The sequence below is a fragment of the Saccostrea echinata genome, unplaced genomic scaffold (genome assembly GCF_033153115.1).
Source record: "Saccostrea echinata isolate AGI-Se365-2 ecotype Australia unplaced genomic scaffold, CSIRO_AGI_Sech_v1 ptg000023l, whole genome shotgun sequence".
Lineage (NCBI taxonomy): Eukaryota > Metazoa > Mollusca > Bivalvia > Ostreida > Ostreidae > Saccostrea > Saccostrea echinata.
In genome coordinates this window covers 12,944,822-12,952,439 of record NW_026889772.1, presented here as the reverse complement: position 1 = coordinate 12,952,439, position 7,618 = coordinate 12,944,822, and the positions used below count along the sequence as shown (strand labels likewise).

At 36.9% G+C, this 7,618-nt stretch overlaps 1 pseudogene; it reads left to right on the top strand.

The window, feature by feature from the left end:
* The first annotated feature begins 870 nt into the window (after nucleotides 1-870).
* Nucleotides 871-7,299, top strand: LOC133191498 (heat shock 70 kDa protein 12B-like; annotated as a pseudogene).
* The last annotated feature ends 319 nt before the right edge of the window (nucleotides 7,300-7,618 follow it).

Genomic DNA, 7,618 nt, shown 5'->3' with positions numbered 1-7,618 from the left:
GTTGAACCTTCATTTTAACAATTTAAACTCCCCTTTACCCAGGGATACTTTGTACCAACTTTGGTTAAAATTAACCCAGCGGTTCTTGAGAAGAAGTTGAAAATATGAAAAGTTTACAGACGGACGGACGACGGACAATGGGTGATCAGAAAAGCTCACATGAGCTTTCAGCACAGGTGAGCTAAAATATTGATATAGAAAGCACAAGCACAAAGAAATTCACTTTTATTAGGATACCCACTTCCGCCCCAACTCGGGGTTGAACTCTTGACCTACGGAATCTGTCTCCTAGCAGTACGGGAACAGCATGCCAGACCGCTCAGCAGTTATGTTAGTTTAAGAGTTGTTGTTAACGTGCTTTATAAATAAAATTAATTCATTACAATATGTATCGGTAACGATCCTCTAATAAAAACTAATGTCCTAATAACTGTATATCACTTCCATACTCAATAACCTTGTAGTATAGCACAGCGCAGCGCGGCATCAAAAGCACCTAGATGGCCGAGCGGTCTAGCACACTGTTCCTGTACTGCTAGGAGACAGATTCCGTAGGCCGAGAGTTCAACCCCAGGTTGAGGCGGAAGCATCGTCGCAAACCACGGCCAAATTGTACGATCCTCTCCCATCCCATTCTGGAGAGAGCTATATGCGGACTCCGGACCGTGGCTTGAGACGATGGGGAGGAAGTGGGTATCCTAATAAAAGTGAATTTTTTCGTGGTTTTTTTCTCTCTCTCTTTTTCTCTCTCTCTATATATATATCTGTGGTGTGTGTGAGGGTGGGTGTGTGTGTGTGTATAAATCTATATATATTATAGATAGAGTTTTACTGTTTATAAAAGGTTCACCTCCTCGTCAAGTTGAGAAGATGGCAATGTCTGCTCCAGAAGACAAACTTTTAATAGCAGCCATAGATTTTGGCACGACCTTTTCAGGCTACGCTTTAGCTACCAGAGATGATTTAGGAAAGAGTCACCGAAAACGTAGGCCCAAACTGGACTGTGTCTGACGGAGCTTTGATTTCATCCAAAACTCCAACCACAGTTTTGTTAGACAAGGATGAAAATTTGATTGAGTTTGGATTCGATGCCGAAACAGAATACGCTGAACTAGCGGAGGAAGGGCAGCATTTGGACCATTTCTATTTTCGCCGATTCAAGATGATGATATATGATAAAGTTAGGAAGGATTTGTGTACATATTAATCCCTTGCTACAGTAAAAGTTTTAAGATGTTGTGTCAGTATACAGTTAAAGTATATCATTGAGGGAGCCAGCATGATTCCAGTTCCCCAAGAGCAAGTCTATTTCCCGAGGCGCTTGCACCGAGGGAAATAGGCTTGCTCGAGGGGAACTGGAATCTTGCTGACTCCCTCAATGATATACTTTAACTGTTTTATTATACCGATACAAACAAGAAATTTGAAAAAAAAGTTAAAACCAATACTGTAACAATGTTTAATTTTAATTCAAGTATCCAACTTTGTAACAGGGATAAATAAAAAATCATAACAACACAACAGAATTTATAACAGTCATTAAAGAAATTCAATTTTATCATTAAATAATTTAGTTCATTGTCTGAACCACTTTGTAAAATTGAAGGTAACATTAGAGTTAGCCGAGTTTACAAAGTTACGTGATCTGGCCCAAAGACCATAAACTGAGAATGTACTTAAATCAAAATTTAGATTTTGAATATCTTAATTTCTATTTAACCAACATGATTAAAAACTTGCAAGTCTGTAAAATATTTTAATACAAACACAACATGAAATTTTGTTTTATTTTGGACTTTATTTCAAAAGTTATACCAAATTGAACTGTTCTCAGTTTATGGTTTTACTCTATACGGTACATGAAAACATGCTATATTGCAGTTGCTTCGTTTAAGTTAAAAATGACAATGTGCGTTTAAGTCATTGATTTTTCTTTTTTCGAACATACAATCTCATGAAAACTGAAGACATACTTTTCAATTTGAATACCATTTTTGTGTAAACTCACGCATATCAATATACATATGTACACAGAGAAATTCAGACTATTGTCTTGTATCTCGCTTCATGAATCATGCCTACATAATAAGACTAAATTGTGATTTATACATTCAGAAAACCATTTTAAAAAATCCTTGAGCAACCCTAACTGTGGGGCAACAATGTGTGCAGTGATTGTAGGCACATATTCTCTCAGGCTGAAAAAAACATTCATTTACATATTGTTACCGGCGATAATATGTGCCTACCCTCACTACACATATTGTCGTCCCACAGTAAGGGTAGCTTAAGGTTACTCACCCCTCTGCTCACTCATATCAAATCATTCCTTAAAGCTTATGTTTATCCAAAAGAACTCTAATCTATGATTAAAATGCATAAAATTCCAGCATACCTTGCAGAGCAAAATTTGACAGAAATGGCCAGTACACTTGACAATTTTATATAAAGGAATAATAGTCATTTATACCAGTTAGAGTTATTTCTCTTATCAGAGTATTAATGAACCTTAAGGATTTTCTGAATTGGTGTGAAAATTACACAGCTTGTCACGTAGGCATAACTTTTGAAACGCGGTGTAGAGCAATAGCTTGAAATTCTGTTATTCAGTATGTGCAGTGAGGTCGCCAGCGACAATATGTACAGGACCACAATATGTACAGTCACAGATGTGCCATTTTGAGATAGAAATTTTCATAGCCGTTGTTTACCTTATAATTTGATCTTTTTCTATATTTAAAGAGACTTACCATGGATGCAAAGGTAGCAGACATAATGAACAAGGAGATACCTGCTGTAAAGGTTTTCTCCCAAGCTATAAAGTATCTTAAAGATCATTTACTCACTTCGCTGCAAACTAAAGGATCTATTTTCAAGAAAGAAGAAATAACGTGGGTATTGACAGTTCCGGCAATTTGGGATGATCCTGCTAAATTCTTCATGCGAGAGGCTGCACAGGATGTGCGTATTATTCTATTCAGCATTGAATAATTTTTGGGGGGAGTGCAACATTACCGCTACATTGCAAAAAATTCCAAATCATTACTGCTACTTTTCATCTATATTTCGGGTGCTCATTACCGCTACATCTTCTCAATAAGACGATTGGCAATTACAAATTATTACTGCTACATGCACATACACAAATCTGCGTGTGATGGCACAGAATATAAGTTATATTCAATATAATTCGTAGTCGAAGTACAATTAAGTGAGTTCTATTCAATCTGCCTGTAATCGAAATACACTAATACTTTCAAAATTCTTAAATGTAGAGATGTATAGAAAGAAAAAAAACTGCAAAAAATATGTCTTTTAGAAATAAAATGGCTGAGGATTTTAAATAAGAAGGTGGAAAACATCCTGCTCTAACCCCACCCCCAACCCCCGTGGTAATATAAGCAGAGGAACCGGTCTTATGCATATGCATAGCAGTATGTATACTATTTTAGAGCGGTAATAAGTATGTAGCGATAATGACTATTTGAAAATGTAATGCACCCAATTTTTTTTTTTTTAATTTTATTTGGGGGGGGGGGGGGTTATAGTGGACGGGGGGCATTTTGTTTCACGTAGAACAGTGATGTATATACAAGGAACCTTCTAACAATTTGTATGTGTACTTCTTGTGTGATTTTTTTTATCCTTCTAAAGGAGGAGGGGGTCCTTAAACACTTACTTTAACGTTGTTGAATCAAAACTTTATCAAAATTATTTCGCCGCTTACTTTTAAGGTATTTTAGCATTGTGAGGTTTGGGTTCCATGGACATAAATGCAATAGAGTGCAAGGTGTTACTAGTACTGGGGGACGTAAATACTATATTGAATCCTATAAACATTTTTTTATTATAAACATTGGAGGATCTGTATTCTTGCAAATGGTTTAATGAATACATTATAATATAGGCAGGAATACCTGGGCATCAGTTGATGATTGCTTTGGAACCAGAAGCAGCCTCGATTTACTGTAAGCATCTTCCAGTGGAAAAACTTGAGGGCGCCAATGAAATAAGTGTCTTCCAAGCAGGCAGTAGATATCTCGTCCTGGATGCTGGTGGTAAAATATTTTGCCCATTTATGTATTTTCTTAAATTTTATTTCTTTTGCCTACAAAATAGTCTTTGATTTAAAGCAATTAAATCTCCCAAATTCTAATAATTGATATGTCCAAAAAAATTATAACAAGTTACAGTATCAAATTTTGTATTGAGATCAAGCTTATACATGTAGGTAACAGCAGAAAATGTAATACTAGTAATCCACCAAAAGAGGGGTCAAGTATTAAGAACTTCATCTGTAATTATGGATTAAACACTATCATATTTCCCATTTTAAGAAAACAAGAGGCCCAAGGGCCTTAACGGTCACCTGAGTATAATACAATACTGTAAATGATCCACAGAAGTATAAAACAAAATTAACTGATAGACGAAGCAATGTTGCACAAGAATTTCAAAAATCTGTTAAAAATACCCTTGCTTTAACGTGCTGGACCCGAGTGATCTCCTTGGGATCATGTACTTGGTTTTCCCAAGTCTTACAGGGATGATAATGAATGCAAAATATACAAATACAACGGACACTTGCCTTTTGTGTAAGGTATTCCAAGTAAACACATATGTTTTTGTTACTTGCCTAGTTCTACAATTCAGTACACACAGATCTGGGTATACGATGTGGCTACTTGCCACTAGTTGCAATAATTCACCATGGCTCTCTGTGATTCTTTGTTTACTTTGATGAAGTATAAATCAACTATATCCATTCTATTGTCAACCATGATTCTTCTACCATTGATAATAACTTAGATCACCACAGTGTAAAAAAAACTCTGTACAATTTCAACTTTTGCTAAATATATATATAATCTTTATGTCAATCTTTTATACTGCTTTCTAGACAAGAATCTGACGTTGAGCATGCTTTGCTCATCTAAACCAAGCATTCATTTTTATTTTGCTTCTATATATATATAAAATTCTTTCTTGTATTCTCAATCAAATAACCTGTTTATTAAATTATATACACCTGTACAATGATTTCTTGATTAACAGATTCTAACAAAGGGGAGTAACTCTCAATTATCACAATTGTGTATTCTGTTTTCCTCCTAGATACCAGAAGCAAAGAAAAGGCACATTTACTTATAATTATATTTAATACATTTACATTGATATTATTGCATTTAGTTTGTTTGCTTAGTACTCAGGAGCAGAGGAGAAGATTTTCAAAGCATTAATGCATTTTTGCCAATTAATAAAGCCCCACCCAAGCGCAAGAACCCCTAACCCAGGGGCCAAACGGCAGAAAAGAGGATTTTCAAAGCATAATTTATTTTCAGTATATAATAAAAAAGCCCCCCCCCCCCCCGCATGGAACCCCTGACCCAGGGGCCATGAAATTCACAATTTTGGAAGAGGCACTCTTCCTCATTATAGCTATGTACTTAGTTCATCGGCTAAATACCTAGGAGCATAGGAGAAGATTTTAAAGAATAAATGCATTTTCACTATATAATCATTGGAGCCCCGCCCTAGCGCCAGAACCCCTGACCCTGGGGCCATGAATTTCACAATTTTGGTAGAGGGTCCAATGCTTATGACAAAAATGCCAATAGTTTAACTGCTTGATGTCCAGGAGTAAAGAAGACGATTTTTAAAGATTGCATGAATTTTGATGGTTTTAGCCCCATCCCTCAGGCCCCAGAGGGGCAGGGGTCACGAATTTCACAATTTTTACTCCCTTCACCCTTAGATGCTATATGCCAAAATTGGTTGAAATTGGTTCAGTGGTTCCAGAGAAGAAGCTGAAATTGTTCAAAAGTTTACGACCGATTGACGACGAACGACAGACGAAAACAGATAGCAATAGGTCAACTGAGTGACTCAGGTGACCTAAAAATGTGCATTTCGACTTCACGATAAAAAATTGTATGTATAACATTTTGAGTTAGTATATTTTCTTTCGATGTTATAACACAAACTGTAACTGCATTTCGTAAAATCCTTGCCTACTGCCACGTAATTCCAACAATCATTTCTTAATATTTGACCCACGCACAGCAGGATTATTACATTATGCGTTCATCTCGATGCAAAATATTATAACTCCTCAGAGTGTAATAATGGCAGTGTCTTACATTTTGCATCCTTATTGCATTTTGTCTTTCAATAAAGTATTGCATAACGATGTTAGAAGAATAAAGTTTTTTCCTCTTCAATTTTCAATAAGGAGGTACAGTTGACATCACCGTACATGAAGATAAACGCGATGGAAATCTAAAGGAATTGGATCGAGCGAGTGGTGGGGACTGGGGTGGAATTAGCGTGGAGCAAGCCTTCAAAGACGTTCTGGTAGAAATAGCAGGGGAGGCAGTTCTAGAAGGATACTGTCTAAAATATACCGGGGATTATATCGCATTGTTTCGGGACTTTGAAATCAAAAAACGGAAGCACACTAGTGGTGATGACCCAAACGAAAGGATAACTCTGAAAATTCCCACAACCTTTGCTGAAGAATGTAAAGATCTTTTGGGTACAGATTTAACTACTCTGACAAACAGAACTAAATACAAAAACCATCTTCTCTGGGGAGCTGACAAAGTCCGGATAGACATACAGACTTTTCACAGTTTCTTCCAGCCTGCGTGCGAAGGAATCGTGAAGCATGTGAGAGAATTGCTACAGTCTCCAGGAGTAAGAGGTACTAATAAAATCCTAATGGTCGGAGGGTTTTCTGAGTCCATTATTTTACAAGATGCGTTGATGAATGCTTTCCCAGAATGTCAGGATATCGTACTACAAGAAGCCGGTCTTTCCGTTCTCAGAGGAGCGGTTCTTTTTGGTAACAACCCCAGTATTATCAATGCACGTATTGCCAAATACACCTATGGTGTTGACTGCAGCAGGGAATTTAATCCCAGTATTCATAAACTTTCTAAAAAGAAACACATGGAAGGGAAAGACTACTGCATCGATCTTTTTAGCGTACATGCCAAGCAAGGAGATACTCTTGTTTTTGACGAAGCTCAGGCAGAGCGGTCGTACAGCCCAATCTACACCAACCAGAGAAAACTATTGTTCGAGGTTTACACATCTAGGTCCTTAAAGCCTAGATACATCGACGACCCTGGATGTGAGTGTATTGGCTCTTTTTCAGTTGATGTCCCTCCGACAGGAACTGACCGTTCTGTGAAAACTCGGATGATTTTTGGAGGAACAGAAATAAAAGTGGAAGCGAGGGTTTCACTAACAGGGGAACTTACCACAGCCGAGTTCAACCTCCCTGAAGACGAATAAAACCCAAGGTAAAGCAATATTAGTGCAACTGTTAACCGATAAAAAGTAGCTGACGTACCTAAAGTTTTATTGCTGTAACTTTTTTGAAAAAAATTCCTGTTCATGGTGACAGAATGTGCTATTTAGTATCATTGAACACTTGGGATCATTTCCCTCTATATTTACCATTTACATCAATACTTTATTTTAAAACTTCTTTGCGGCCGAAAATAATGAACCCACATTTCATGTATTTCAGATAATGCATGCATCCACAATACTGTTGACTCGTGATAACTTTGACCCTACCCTTTAGATTATCACCTAAGAACTCGTTAGT